This window comes from Apodemus sylvaticus, chromosome 2 (genome assembly GCF_947179515.1).
Source record: "Apodemus sylvaticus chromosome 2, mApoSyl1.1, whole genome shotgun sequence".
Classification (NCBI taxonomy): domain Eukaryota; kingdom Metazoa; phylum Chordata; class Mammalia; order Rodentia; family Muridae; genus Apodemus; species Apodemus sylvaticus.
Genome location: NC_067473.1, coordinates 145,738,820 through 145,755,081, shown reverse-complemented (window position 1 = coordinate 145,755,081; position 16,262 = coordinate 145,738,820).

The following is a 16,262-nucleotide window of genomic DNA, read 5'->3' as shown; positions in this document are numbered from 1 at the left end:
CATGAGACTTTGTAGCCTGGGCTGGCCTCCAACTCATGAGCAATCCTTTTGCCTCAGCCTCCCAAGTGCTGGGATCATAGGAGTGAGTTGGGTGTGTTTTTTTTTTCCCCTTCTTCCAACTTGGCTGCTGTTTCCTGAAGATTGTACAAGAGACAGTTGCTAAGCCAGTGCTTTGACACTCAGACTGGGGAGAGACTGCTCAAGAGAGGAAGAGGCATCTTCATAGAAGGGCAGCAGGGCACAGAACTTGATGTATGTGGAGAGCAGCATTGAGACCTAAGGGAAGGGTGTGGGAAGGCATTGGATGGAGCCCTGCCTGAGCCTTGGAGGAATGGAGCCCCTGCGGGGCTTCTGGGGTGTCTTAGTTAGGGTTACTATTGCTGTGAATAAACACCATGACCAAAAGCAACTTGGGAAGGAAAGGATTTATTTGGCTTACACCTCCATTTCATTGTTCATCAGGGAAAGAAGTCAGGACCAGAACTCAATCAGGGCAGAAACCTAGAGGCAGGAGCTGGTGCAGAGGCCACAGAGGGGCGTGCTGCTTACTGGCTTGCTCCTCAAGGCTTGCTCAGTCTGCTCTCTTTTAGAACCCAGGACCACCAGCCCAGGAATGGCATCACCCATAATGGACTGGGCCCTCCCACATCAATCACATTTTAAGAAAATGTTCTGCAGGCTTGTCTGCAGTCAGATCTTATGGAGGCATTTTCCCGATTGAGGCTCCCACCTCTCTGATGACTCTGGCTTATGTAAAGTTAACATAAAACAACCTAGCACATAGAAGTAGCGGGGAGCTATTGCAAGGCTTTGGAGAGGGACCAGCGTGGTCAATGCCTGGCTCCAAGTCGTAGCAGAGGTGGTGAGAACCTGCAAGAGGGAAGAGCAGATTCTGGGGAAGCGCCAGAAGACTGTGCTGTCTGGAGAACGGGAACACCTGGGGCGGCTTAGCAGGCCCACCGTGTCTTGCCATGTCTTCAGCTAGGATGGGAGGCTGAGAAGAGACAGACATGGATATGGCATTGGAAGAGATGTCCTCTGGGCGCCCGAGGATGGTGTAGAAGATACAGGTGTTGCCTGCCAAGCTGAGTGCTGGATCAGTGAGAACTTAACCCTGAGCCAAGCCAGGCTTGGGGACACCTTCTGTCACACCTAAGAGATCTCCATCTAGTGGCTGGCTCCCTGCCTTCCCAGCTTAACCTCCCCCCTCCCCACCCCCCACACCCACATAGAAGTAACCAGTGCTCCACCCCAGGGCTGCATAGCTCTCAGGCCTGCTGAATTTGGGCCTGTAGATGGTGTCAAGGTCCAGAGGGTCTCATGAAAACAGATATACCAAGAAGTGCAGGATCTGCTCAGTGACCCTCCCTCACTAGAGAGACCAACTAGGGGAGGTCAGTTACCCTGCTGGGTCCATCGGGTAGGGGGCCATCTTCTATTCGCCTGCCTTCTGTGAGGAATGCTTTTGGCTTTTTATAAAACCAATAAATAAATAAACAAGCGGGCATGATTAATTGATGGCATGGCTTAGACCCAGGCGCTGGGAGTCAGTGGCCTGGCTTCTGCAGGAGCTCAGCTTTTCTGCAACTTGGGGCCTGCGCCAAGGAGGGGAAGCCTAAGTGGGGAGGTTGTTTCCCGGGGTGCCTGGGGTTTTCAATTTGCTTCGCAGGCAGGGCCCCTTGTCCTGGACTCCTCCAGGCCCTAGTGGGGCCACAACAGAGGCTGAGGGCCAACCATTGTCCTTTCTAGGAGTGTCAAGGATCTCAGGGCTAAAACCAGGCAATCCCCTCCAAAGCTGGTCTCCCCACAGACCCTCTCACCCTGCATCACCCACGGGGTTCCTTGGGGGTGGGCTTTCTGACCCATGAACAGGGATGGGGTAAAAGAGTGTTTAGGGGCTCTCAGTCAGGGGTGTCTTGGGAAGGGGCTACGGCCAGCAGACAGAATTGGAGCTGGTACCCAGGGAGAGAAACACGTCCTCATGGCCCACCCGCATGGCGGGGCGAGCGAGGGCGGGGTGGGGGGGGGGGCGCTGTCCGAGCGGAGTTCGGGGAGGGCCGGAGGGGAGCGGGGGAGGAGAGAGCGGGAGGAGGGAGCAGCGGGCGGAGCGCAGTGCAGCGGCGGCGGCGGGAGCTCGGGCGGGCGCGGGGCGCAGAAGCGGCGGCGGCGGCGGGGACGCAGGGCCGGGCCGGGCCGGGCGCGCAGCAGGGGCGGCGGCAGCGGCAGCGGCAGCGGCGGCGGCGGTGGCGGCGGCGGCATCGTCGCCCCGGAGCGGGCGCAGGTGAGGGTCGGCGGAGCCGGGCCGGGGCCTCTCTTCCCTGCTGCTCGCACGGGCTCCGCCACCTTTCCCGCGGCTTCTTTCCGGTAGCCCGGGGGACCCAGCAGCCTCGGCTGCAGCTAGAGCTTGGCCAGGGGGGCCCCCCGGTGTCCGCGGTGTCAGCGGTGACCTTGAGCGGGCACTCGGCGGCGGGCGCGGCGCGGGGAGGGGGCGCGCAAACTTTCCGGAGCTAGGGGCGTTCAGAGCGCGGGGACCCCCATCAGCCTGTCCCCCCCGCCCCCCAGATATCACCCTCCTCCTGCACCTGGCTTCCCCCCTCAGTATCCGGTAGAGCAGTGCTTCCGTAGTCTGGTGCCCGTGCTGGGGATGCTATCTGAGCTGTGGACAGGGACAGGGGCTGGCGGCTTCTCTCTCCGAAAGTGGCTTCCCGATGTGCGAGAGAGCTTTCTACCCCATGCTCTGTGCATCTCAGGCCTCACCTTTCCTGGGTGCCCTGCATCTGCCCACAGTTCTTCCCCAGGCTCGCATGGGTTCCCCACCTGGTGACAGGAGAGCTCCAAAGCTCGCAAGGCCAGCCGTTTGTCATTAGAACCGCAGTGTGTGTTTTCGGCCCCACTGCACACGCTGTTTGTGAAAGTGGCCTTGGGCTGGTTTGTCTTAGGCCCATGGTGGACCACTGTGTTTCTGGACACCTGGGTTCACCCCGGGCCTGGTCACCCCAGAGAGCCTGATCACTCCAGAGGAAAGGATATTTTGGCCATAGGGGGTGCCCTTGCTCTAGAAACATAGCCTCTTAGATCGGTACCCTTGGAAAAGGGACATGAGGCCCAGAGAGGGTGAGCCAGCTTCAAGGTCACACAGCCAGGAGAAGATGGAGAACTGAGCTTTCTTCTTATCAGGATTTATGTGGTTCCTATGAGAGAAGGTTCTGGATCTAGGATGTTCCGCTTCTTATTAGCCCTGGGACTCTGACAAATCACTGCCGTCTCTCTCTCTCTCTCTCTCTCTCTCTCTCTTTCTTTCTCTCTCTCCTTATTTGTAATATAGTAATAGCTACCTCATTAGAGCTATTTTGACAGCTAACAGAGCCAATGTTCTTTACTTTTGCCACAATGCTTAGTAAGTGGTCTATGACCAACCAACCGTCCTACCGTTGGCCTGATTCCTCTCTGTGCCCAGAACTGGAATGAAAAAGCCTGGTTCCCTCCTTCCACTTCTGGGTTCTGGACTGAGGTGGGCTCTCCCCTGTGTCCTTACAGAGTGGTAGGGACACGCCTGCTGGGCCTAGATCCCTATGTATCCTGTAGAAATGAAGACCCAGCACCCTCAGGAGCCTGCTGCTCCCCACGGGCAGCGTACTGGGGCTGTGGTTTCCTGCAACCTCCGAGGAGGAAATCCATGCTGATCCCCAATTGGGACAGGAAGTTGGGTGCTGCTGTGGCCAGGGGCTGTGGGGACACACTCCTGCTCCCCTCTGCTGGGCACAGGCTCACTCTTCCCTTCCACCCGACCTACTCCTCTTACCTCAATGAGAGGCTGTCCCTCTTCCCTCTCCAGTGGTGCTGGCAGCGAGGTCTGGGCATGGGGTAGGGACTGGGGCTCACTCACTTGCCTACTCATGTACACAGCCTTGATCCCTGCCTAGGAAATTTCAGAAATCACTCACGGCTTCCAGCAAGGCAATTCCTGCCAGATACCAAGCATGTCTCAGACCTGGAGACATAGTCATTCATTTGAATTTATTAACTACATGCTAAACACTCCTTAGTGTACCAGGGGCACATTGGTAAATAAAAATAGACCTGGCCTCAGCCAGCTAGGCTGGCTATATAGCTTCTCATCTAAACTGAGACTCTTGAGAATAAGTCATAACAGTATCAGAGCCAGGCATAAACCCGGAAGACCCAGCCACATGGGGACATGGGCCGTCCAGCCTATGGTATTCACATGCCAGTGGGGGGGGGGGAAGAGAGAGAGAGAGAGAGAGAGAGAGAGAGAGAGAGAGAGAGAGAGCTGTTTAGTGCTAAAGGCTTTGGGTCAGCATCTGATTTATCCCTCACAAACCCACAAGATTAGAATTACCATGTGTATCATATATATATATATATATATATATATATATATATATATATACACACACACACACACACATGCACACGCACACACACACACATATATACAGCTAGCTAGGAGTGGAATTGGAACCTTTCTGCTCTTTTAATTGCTCTGCTGTGCTATGCCTCAAAGATGAGGAACAGCAGAGCCTGGGGTGCTCACATCTCTCTTATAGACACTAGCAGGTGGCTGCCAGCCAACAGCACAAAGACTGTGGTGGACATGAAGTAAAGGCGAACCGGCCTAGGGTTGGGGGATGGTGAGGTGTGGTACCTTGCTTCTGCACAGAGAAGTCAGCGGCAGTTTCCTAGAGGAGGGGACCTTTGACCTGGATGCTGATGGGTGAGTTAGGAGCTTGACAGACTGTGGAAGTTGGTGGGGATCTGTGGAGGGAACATTTCAGCTCCAGATGCTCAGCAGAAGTTGTAGGGTAAGCAGACTGTTTGGAGACAGCACCCCCAAAGTAGATCCAGGACAAGACTCAGATCTGGAATTGCAGAAAGCTATCAGAGGTTCAGTCTCATCAGGGTGGGCAATGGCTTGTGACATGTTCTGGATTTCTGAAGGACAGGCAAAGGCCCGACGATGCTGTATTTGGGAAACAGAGATGGGAGTGGAGACGATGCTGTATTGAGCATAGAGAAGATTGGTTGGTTCCATGGCGTTTCCATCCAGCAGGGCTTTTCTTTCCCCAGATCTATCCTGTGGCCTGCCTGCAAGGTCACACAGTCAGTTTGTGATATAGGATCACTGCAGATGAAAGGGGCCTGTATCTGTAGCAGCGCAGAGGTGTGCCCTAAGCAGACTGACCGCCAAGAACAAAACACTAAACTAGCAGAGGCCCAGGGCTTTCAGCAAAGTACTTTGAAAACAAGAAACATGAGCACTATAAATTAACTATTGCCCATTTGTTAAAGCCCGCACAGACCACTTTACCTCCCCTGCTCTCTGTTAACCTCAGTTGCCTATGAATCTGAGGCTAATAAAATTCACTTTAGTAACAGCTCCTCTCCCCCTTCCCCCCCCCCCCCGAATCTTCAAGAAATCTGTTTTTGCCTCTGTTCCCTGCTCTCCAGCTAAGTAAGTATGGTCAATCATGAAGTAAGCAGAGGATTGGGGTTCACTGGGACCTTAGGGTTAGAAAATCTGAATAAAAATATCTGGAGGGTGAAAGAGAATCTGATATAAAGGAAGAGGGAGCAGAGGTAGATTGTGTGTGTGTGTGTGTATGTGTGTGTGTGTTAACCTGCTGAGCCATCCAGTCCTATAGTTCTTATCAACTGTAGAAGCCCACTGTTTTGTTTAAATTAGATCCAAATATGTAGCTGATCTTGTACAGGGATAGGGGAGAAATGGGAGGTAGAAAGAAGGGAAACGACAGATAGGAGAAAGAAAAAAAAAGGAATGTGTTTAAAGCAGCGTTAGAAACAAGGAGGCAGTTCAGTGATAGAACATGTGCTTAGCATGTATGAGACCCTAGGTATACACATACACAGATACACACACTACACATACACGCACATGCACACACACAATCACGTACACACGAACACAGGCAAACATACCAAATTTAAATATAAAGCTCCTTCCAGGTGTCCGCAGCTGTGTGAGACATTTTCCCGTGTTTATCTATTATCTTCCCAAAGATACTATGGAGAGGCGACACTACGACTGCTTGAACTCTGTTCAGGTGTGGTAAGCCAGAAGGTAAAGAGAAGCCACTCGTGAAAGCAGAGTGTGTAGCTCAAGGTCTCAAGGGGTGGGAGCCCCGTGCCAGGCAGGACATGCAGAGAAGTGTCATTGGCCCGGACGTGGTGCACGTCGGTGGGGGATGTGCTTTGCTGAGTCTGCCTGGGAAGGCAGGTGGGCTTAAGAATGGTCCAGTTAGGGCCATCTCAGTAGGTTTGGGAGTAAAGGAGCTGTTCCTAAGTTCTCTTGCTCCTGGCCCCAGGCTGTAGGGCAAGGAAATCCTGACCCAGAGGACAGAGTTGCGTGAAGGAGGTAGCTGGGCATGCAAGCTAAACTAGAGGATTACTGTCTCTACAGCTGAGCACCCCTCACAGGGGCTGTCTTGGCAGGCTCAATAAAAACATAAACTATACAAATCAAAAAAATGGATATTAGAATCACAGTGACAGATAAGGAAAGTGAGACTCGGAAGATTTGAGTAAATGCCCAGATCCCTCCAAAGAGTGTGCCAGGTGGAAGGCTTGCTTGGTTCCTGGGTTCTAGGAAATGGCAGGTGTTGAGCCCTCACAAATATCACCCCCCTTCCCCCACACCCCTACAACAGTTGGAAGAATGGCAGAAGACAGAAATAGAGCCTCCCAAGTCCCCTCCCCCGACCTACAGGTTAACGTGCCTGGATTCAGTCAGCTTTTGATGAGAAATATTCAGGGGGGGAAATTACATCTGTACTGAACTTGTACTGGTTTTTCTCCTTGTCATTATTCCCTAGACAATATGGTGACAACTATTTACATCTTATTTGCATATTAGGAGATATTACAGGTGAAGAAGTCTGAAGGAGACAGGAGAATGTGTGGGGTGGGGGTGGGGGTGTCTATGCTAATGTTGCACAGTGTTAGACAATGGCCTCAGGCATCTGCAGATTTCCACATTGTGAACTGTCCTGAGTACCAAGGAACAGCTGTGCGATCTGTCTTCCTGATGGCATAGAAGTGGAGTTAGAGGGCAGGACTGGGACAGGCTGAGGAGAATCCAGAATTAGCTTTCTGTCAGACTTCTTCTCTCCTGAGAGGAGGAAGGACACCCAGTCTCCTTCCTGAGGACCAATAAGGGAAGACTCCGCCTCCATAGAGCAGACCCAGGAAAGGGGTTGGAAAGTCAGAGAGAGCTTCAGAGTGGAGTCGCTTTACAAAGAGGAGTTCCTGGGAGTGACCAAGAGGCAGGGGTGTTCTTGCTTACCTGGGAACCCTTCTTTAACACAGTATTGTGCCTGGCTAAGCATCTTGAGAAGTGTAAGGATAGGATGCCCACAGTTTCTCTCAGAGTCCCAGAGAGCTCTCGGGAACAGAAGACATAGGAAGCAGAGGAGAAGACATAATAGGGGTGTGGGATGCACTGAAAAGAAAGCTTTCCTCCTTGCTCCAGCCCTAGCCCCACATGCTATAACTATTGTAGCCCATCACTGAGGTGAGACTCCAGAGACTGACCCACTTCCTTATTCAGAAATCAAACATGGAATTGAATGGGGCTAGTGAGGTGCTTCCCTGAGTGAAGTGCTTGCAATATAAGCCCAAGAACCTGAGTTCAAATCCCAGCAACCACATAAAGGTTACCATGGTAATGCACATCTCTAAACCCAGTCCTGGGGAGCAGAGGCAGGCACACACACACACATACACACACACACAGATACACACACAGAGAGATACACATACATAGATACACACAGATACACACAGAGATACACACACATACACACACATACACACACACAGATACACACAGATATACACAGATACATACACACATAGATACACACACAGAGATACACACAGATATATACACACATCCATGAAAAAGTGGCACCATCCATTTTATTAGGTTCAGCTTGATAAAATGACTGTGGAGGTGGCTGGCCATGGCCAAAGCAGAGAAGGTCAGGGTAGTGTCTCTCTGGGCACTGGGAGAAGCGGACATTCACGCACATCTGTTTCTACGCTGTACTGTCTTTATGCCATTCTGCCAGGGAGTGATTCCGATCAGTGAGCAGTGTGGCAAGATGATGCCCATGTGCCCATGGGTATTTCTTCTGCATGCAAAGCCAAAATAGATGTTGCCTCACTGTAACTTTACCTTTATCTCCATAGCCAGCATCTTCTGCTCTTTCTGGGGTCCATTTGCATAATCATGCAGGCCTAAGCTCCTGATCCCAGCCCTTGTTCAACCTCCAGATACTTGACCTCCGGTTACCTCACTGTTTCTGAGTTTACCAAACTAGAGAGCTTTAGGCAGAGACAGTGGCAGAGGCATGGGGGTTGGGAATCCTGACTGGAAGAGGACAGTAAACCCCAAATCCTGTCTCACGTGACTAGGGAACCATGCCCAAAGAAGGTGGATCCTGGCTGCAATTCCATATGTATTTTTTCCTCTTTTCAAAATAAAAGTAGTTCTGTCTCCCCCTGGCTATAGAGATGTTATGTAATGATTATGTAAAATTCAAATGGTATCAAAAAGTATAAAGAAGAAAGTAAAACTCAGATGAAACGTAGTGAAACAAAGCTCGCTCCTGCTAACATTCTGTCAAACGTCCTTCCAGATGGTTCTCTGTGGCTGATAAGTTTGTGGATGAATACTTTTATTTTTTGAGCATTTTACATACTAAAAGAGCTCGAACACCTTGGATATCAATAAATACATTTCTACCTCATCTTTTCTGGTTGGCTCACCCACCCTTGTTTAACGTGTCTCTTCCTGGTGGGTACCCAGGTTATGCCCAGAATTTGCTATCAGAAGTAACATTGTGCTGGGAATCTGATGGACTGTTGGGCACAGACCCAGGCATTCTAAGGATATGGCCACAGAAGTGGGGCCAGTGAATCTTCCAGAACAGTTTGGGGCAAAAGAAGAGAAGAAAGTCACAGCAATGCTGGGTAGAGAAACCAGCTTAGCAGCTATTTATGAAGGTCTGTAGGAAGACAGATACAGAGGCATCTAGGGAGATCATGGCTGGGCATAGACTGTGGAGAGTGGGGCAGGCCAGACTTCCAGTGCCGTTTCATTGGAGACATCATGCAAGCAAAGGTGGATGTGATGACAGTTTTACTCTGGGCAGTAGACAGTCAGGTAAATTTTCTCATATGTGACCTCTTTGAACCTTTCTACCACTCTGGAAAGAAGGCTCCTTCCATCTTTGTTGTACAGAAGAGTCTGAAGGGTCATCTCCTTCTTTTATCAAAATTTCCCACACTATAAAACCATCTCATTCTTGTGTCTCAGTGGCAGACACTGGGTCACATGGCCATGCCAAAACCAGGTACCACCAAGAGAGTGGAGCAGTAAGACCTAAACAGATGAGAGTTGATAACCACGGGGCTGGACTCCAAACAGTTAGAACCTGCCAACCAAAAGGGTACAGGGAGCAGCTGCTGAGGGGACAGTGCCCAGAAACTGTCCACTGTGCACTCACTTGGCTAGAAGTGGTGTGGGGAGAGGGATTCTTGTGGTCTTTGACGACTACCACAGGGCCAAGGCACATGAGTAAATTCTGGATGCTGGTTGGTTGGTTGGTTGGTTGGCTGGCTGGCTAACTGATTGGTTGGTTAGATGGTTAGCTGATTTGTTGGTTGATTGGTTAGCTGGTTGATTAACTGGTTAAAATTAATCAGTTCCCATTACTCCTAACTCTGATGTTTAGGAGTCTCTGGGCACCAGAAGCGCTGATGCTTTGCCAACTGGGGAGGGTAGCTCAGGGTTCTCAGAGATTGTAGAGAGAGTGTTAACCACTAAGATGTTGCAATACAAAAGCCTCTGAAGGACATGGCACTGGGCTTGACTCTAAAGCACATAGGGCCTCCTGTGAAGAAGCCATATCTGTAGGTGCCAGAGACATTGGCCCACAGGTACTGCAGCAGAGCTGTGTTGTGGACAAGGTCAACCAGAGAGGCTGTGAGGGTGAGAACTGAGGGCTGGCGGTATTCGGGGCACCATGGCGGCAGTCCTGCTGCTCTCTCCGCTGCTTCCCTGTGTCTGTGCAAGGGCGGCTGATGAGGAAGCCGTGCAGAGAGTGAGGCGACTTGCACAACATCAAGAGCCAGGAAGACGCACGCTCTGATTTGGAATACAGCTCTGTTCTGGAAAGATGTGGGAAGTGATGAGCATGGTGGGCCCACTCAAGACCGGTGGGTAGTGGACTGCGAGTGGGCGAAGGGGAGTCTGGAAACTGCCAGGAAGGCCTGGAACAGGTTGGATGGGAGAAGCACCTAGAGCAGGATCCAAGGCCGGCTTGAGGAGCTGCGGTCACTGGCACTGAAACTCACTTCAAATCTCTGCTACACCAATTAGCTGTGTGACCCTGGATGCAATACTTCCCTTCTCTGTGCCCTAATTTCATCATCTATAGAAGGGTTATGTTTAAACATGTGCTCAGAGCTCAGCATGTTCTACATATTTAACAAATGGGATAGTTGTTGGCATCATCCGACGCTGCTGTTTTAAAACTTGGTCATGGGAAGGAACTCCATGTACTGGAGTCCTGGTCTCCCTTTGAACTTTAGTTATCACTGGGTTGGTTATCTCCCAGGATGACTTTCCAGTCTCTACCCATCATAGGAGAGTTGGCCTGACCATTGGTTAGCGGTGACATTTGCTCAGGAGTCCGTGTTGTATCAGCTAGAAAGGAGAGGACTGCTGTGGGCAAAGGGCTCAGAAATGAATGTGTAAGATCAGAGCCACCTTAGGAGAAACCAAGTGTAAAGGCAAGAATGAGGGTGGGTGGAAGAATAGCCAGGAGACAGGGCAAGCTGAGCTCTGGCCAAGACCAGGCAGGGATGACCTGGGTTGGGAAAGCTAGGGGTGTGCAGAGGTGGTGACCAGAAAACAGGGCAACTTAAGACTTAAGAACAGCAACACCTGCTAATGGGGGGGGGGATCGCGCCCCCCCATAGATATTTGATGCCCAGAGTAGGACTTTGAAGACCTTGTTCAAAGCCTGAAGGTGAAGTTCCCAAAAGGCTTTCAGGAACGGCAGCGACTATGCTGGCACACATGCCTATGAAATCCCCTTGTGTTCTATATCTGGGGCCAAGGTTTTATAACCAGAGTCAGAAATCGCGTGGAAGTGTGTGGGCGGCTGACCCTGGACAGCTTCCACAGTGGAGAGGAGGAGAAGGTATTTTTATCTGCAAACACGGGGCCATAGTGGGTGAGGCCAGGAGGAAGCAGCTTCCTGCCCTGAGTGTCTCGCCCACTGCTGTGTTAAGATGCAAACTGTTTTTGACTGACACTGAAGGAGCTTTTTGCTCAGAACGGGTCTCAGGATCAGGCTTGGAACCAGGGAACTTGTCTGGGAATCTCGTATGCTGGAACCCAATCTGCAGATCGATCCTGAGAGCCCCACTTGGTGTTTCCTCCCGCCTCTGCAAGGCAGATCAGCTGTTAACATGCACGGACCAGCTTGTGCGCATGTCGGTTGCAACCTTTGAATCTGCAGTCTATAGGTCAGAACACAGTTGAGGCCCTTCCTGGTCTGGGATGGCTCCCTTGCTGTTCTGTGGTCTGCTGAGGCTGGGAAGACCATTCTGCAGAGCCGGGTGATATCCTGTGTGGTGAGAATGAGCTGGCTCCAGGCCAGGTTATGGTGACCTCAGCTGAGAATGCTTGTCTGTGCTCCATGCAGAGTCACATCCCTGAGCTAACCCAAGTTCATTTGTGTAGTGGTGGCAGAGTTAGGGGTGAGTACTTCAGGACAGTCAAGTGCCACACTCAGAATTAACACTGCATTGAATCTTAGTGCACCACCAGCAAGCCACACTATCTAAACATGTAAGAAATGGGAAAGAGAGATTCCCGAGGCCCCACTGGACAGGGTGTGAATACCGAAGGTCCTGAGTGCCTCTGAAGGCCACGGATGCCTTCAGTCTCACAAGTGGCAACATTGCCCCCAGCCTCAGAGGCTGTTGGTGGAAGCCTTAAGCCACCTCCTTAAGGTCTGGGTTGTGCTCACAGACAGTCTCTGGCTATGCAGAGCTCTCCAAAAGAATCTAGAGGAAGACAGATTTTCACAGTGGACTGGCAGGTGTTTGGGATTTTGTTTTTGCTTTTGTTCGTGTGTGTGTGTGTGTGTGTGTGTGTGTGTGTGTGTATTTGTGTGCATTTTGATTGTGTGTGTATGTGTATTTTGGATTGTGTGTGTGAGTGACACACACACACACACAGAGTGAGAGAGAGAAAGAGAGAAAGAGAGAGAGAGAGAGAGAGAGAGAGAGAGAGAGAGAGAGAGAGAGAGAGATTCCTACTCAGCTGAGCTGATCCACACTGAGGATCATTACACCAGAGCAATTCAGCAGTATCTACTTGGATTAACCCCAACTGTGAATGAACCCACAGTAGCATGCCTAGTTAGTAGAGTACTACCCAGTCACAAAAAGGAGCAGACCCCTGACATATGCAACAGCCTGGGTGACTCTCAGACTACAAACATCCCCAATTGCTTCCCACGGAAGCACATTGCTTTTGTTAGTGCTGCCCAGGTGACCTAAGAATGGATTTGGTGATTGTTGGGGCTGGGGACTGAACTCTGGGGATGGAGGTGAGGGGTATTCAGCTCGAAGGCCCGGCAGAGGAGAATCTCACAGGGATAGTGTGCTACCTTGGAGGGGTTGTGCACAGTAGCATGATAACATTCTATTAGGGTACACGTGATGTGCTCCAACAGACACAGAGCAGGAGCCTGGGTAACAGTGACATCGCCTTGTGATTGCCCTGCTTCCCAGGTCAGCAGAGCAGGGCCTGGGGGGGGGGGGATGTCTCAGTGGATAAAGTGTTTGCTGAGCTAGTGTGAGGGCTTGGGTTCATATCCTCAGCACCCACATAAAAGCCAAATGGGTGTGGCAGTCACATGTAATCCCAGTGATGATCAACAGAAGTGGGGGGGATCTTTGTGACAAGCTGACCAGCTAGAGTAGCTGGATCAGCAAGTTCTGAGCTTGTTGAGAAAGAGTGCTTCAGTTAAAAAGTGGAGAATTGTGAAGGAAGACCTGATATCAGCCTCGGGTTCCCACATGGACATGCGGGCACACTGTACACCCAAACACACACACAGCATCCCACATACAATGAGCCCACCTACATGCACACTTACCATGTGTCCCAACAACATTTATCCCCATACTTAAATACATATATATGTATGTACACATATGCTACACATGCATGTTAAAAAGGGAACGGCCAGAGCTGATCAGGTCTTCATGAAGTGCCCCACATGTGGGCAAACAGTTCAGTCAAGGATCAGCAGATCCTCGAGCACCTTCCTGCATGCCAGGCCCCACTTTGGTATTTAGGGATTCAGTGACCAGAGGAGTGGCTGAGCAGGTGGCTATGGGTTGGAGTTTTAAACACATCATCCACAGGCTTTCTGAAAACGGGTTGGGCACCTTGTACAGCTTCAGAATTCCTCCTCCAAATATGTGTGGTAACCAAGGTGTGGGCTTTTTTTTTTTTATTTGTAAATGATTGCACAGACCAAAAACCTCCAAAACAAAATGCTCTGAAATCTAAACCTTTTAAACATCATGTTAGCACCTAAGACATTTTGGAGTTTGGGTTTATTGGATTACATAACCAGGTGACATGTCCTGTCTGTAAGTGAATGCTTTTCCTCTAGGGGCCAAATGTCCTTTCCTTCGTCATCTCTCTGCTCAGCACTTGGCCACGCAAGCAGGCCCTGCACCCATCTATACCACTTTTGATTCCCAGGGATAAGTGGGCACCCACTGACTTCACACCCTCAGTCATCAGAGAGGAGAGTGTTCAGACCCTCAATAGAGCATCTGCTAGTAAGCAACTATGGCAAAGACAAACTGCAGAAGTCTCAGCCTGCTCTTTTGTGAAATGGACAGCTGCTTTTGCAGGGCACGGTGGAAGTGTGGAGAGTCGTGCCTGTATCTCGTTTCTCCATCTGCCTCTCAGTCACTTGGGCCACTCCAGCAGGTACACATGCAGAGGGGAGAGCAGCTGTGGGCGAGGGATGCTTTGTGGGTTGAACACGGCATTCTTGGTCTTAGAGACCTCTTTTGAGGATCCAGTGTGTCCATTTCATATTGTGAGGGCCTTGGATCTCCTCAGTGCCTCTTTAGGGTTGACAGGGGCACAGTGTTCTTTTGATGTCAGCGTTACTGTTAGGGTGTGAGTGACCCACCCCAGTCTTCAGGCCTGCCCTGTGATTTAGCAACAAAATTTTCCAGGAGCATGGGGAAAGCAGAATAGGGACTGGTTATTGGTGGAACTTTTTGATCTCTGCAAGCCCTTCTTAACTAGCTTTACTTCATCTGAAATGTTCTTCCTCCTCTCCTTGTTCCTTCATTGGACACCTGCTGTGGGTTCTGCCCACAAAGCCAAGGCTGGGAAAGTGTGTGCAGAGGCGAGCGGGTAACAAACCAACATCCACAAGGCTCTCCATGTGTCAAAGCAAAGCATCTTCGTGGTTGCTTGGCAACCAAGTCAGGACAGTGTGAGTGTGATGTTGGCCCGTAGCTGGTGAACTGGTCCAAGGCTAGAAGCCAAGGAAGAGACGCTGGGAAGAATGGCAGGGACTGCTCTGTGATGCTGAGATCAGGACCCTCCTTTTCCCCTGTCTCTCCGCATTCTTGCTCTGCCTGTGTTAAATCATTCTTCCACACTATCAAAGCTAGAAGCTCCTTTTCTTTTAGAAATATTCCTATTTGACCACACTAGTTTGACTCACCCAATGTTTTCTTCTGTTTGTTTTGTTTTAACTTTACTAAGCCCGCGCCTCTCTAAGTGTGGGGAAAATAAAATTACTGTAGTTTGGGGGAGTGGTTATTTTACTTAATTAGACCACTGGTCCCACTAAATAAACATTATTCCTGCCACACATCTGAGTACCTGAGTGCTGAGAGGATGCCTCCCAACCCTCAAAACTCCAAAAAGCAATGGGGGGGGGGGTCTCAAACCTCTTTTCTAGTTCAGACCAAAGTTCTTGTCTGCATTAGCCTCAGGCTTCTGACGGAGGCTCTGGGTGGCCTATGGGGTGGACAGTACAAAATAACTAGGCTGTGTCCCATCAGCTCAAGGGTTTGTTTCACAGGAAGACCCAAGACTCTTTAGTTGCATTGAGGAAACCCTCATATGGGGCACACGGGACCATTTCGGGTCATGGACCTGGCCTCCCCAGACCCGCAGTAGGCAGTGTGATCATCCCATTGGTTCCCATAGCAATATGGTGATGCACAAGACCACAGCTGCTTTCTTTGCCCTTCCCCACTGCAGGCTTTGAGGCAGTGCCCCATCGGGTCTTCACTGTGTGTCCATGCATTCAGGAGTCCGCCCAGAGAGTCAGGGGATGCTAACAGCCCAGTCTTAGCATGTTGGTAGTTGGGGACTTTGTGAAATGGTTACTGGGATCCGGTGGCCAGAGGTGACTTGCTGAGGGACAGGACACCTATTGTGGAAGGATGTTTATGTTAAAATCTCTGAGAGTGAGTTCTCTGTCTCTGGCACCTAGACCTTTTGACACAGACCCACAGAGACAGACCTATAACTAACATGGATAATATTCTTCCGGTTTTTTATTTTCTAGATAGAGTTTATGTGTTCTAGGCTTGGTTTAAGTTTCTTATGAAGACAAGGGATGATCTTGAACTCTGTCATCCTGCCTTCACCTTCCAAGTAATGAGGCCATAGGCATGTGTTACCATGCCTTGTTCATGGAGTGCTAGGGAAATCAAACCCAGAGCTTTGTGAATTCTGGGCAAAGACTCCCTCAACTGAACTACGTCCCTAGCTCCATTTGCCCTGTTGTTTGAATGGTGGAACTCTAGGATGAAGGGCTGTGAGGAAGATGTGCCCCTTATGATGTGCATGGCTTGAGAGAAACTGCAGACCAGATTCCTTAGGGACCAGACCTCCTGGCAGTGGCAGTATCTGTCCACTTGGGTGTCCTGTCCACGTTTGACAGGAAAGTCTACATACATTGTCTTCACACATCATCTTCTGGGTGTTTCGTGAACCCACTAGATCAGTAGTTATGAACTGGCCTCAATCACAACTAGAAAAACTGAGGCTAGAGGCGGGAAGGTGATGAACTGAGATGAAATTTCAATTCCCTTTCCCACAAAGTGGAAACAGAATTTAATACCTTCCTCTCAGGGGTCATGGTGAG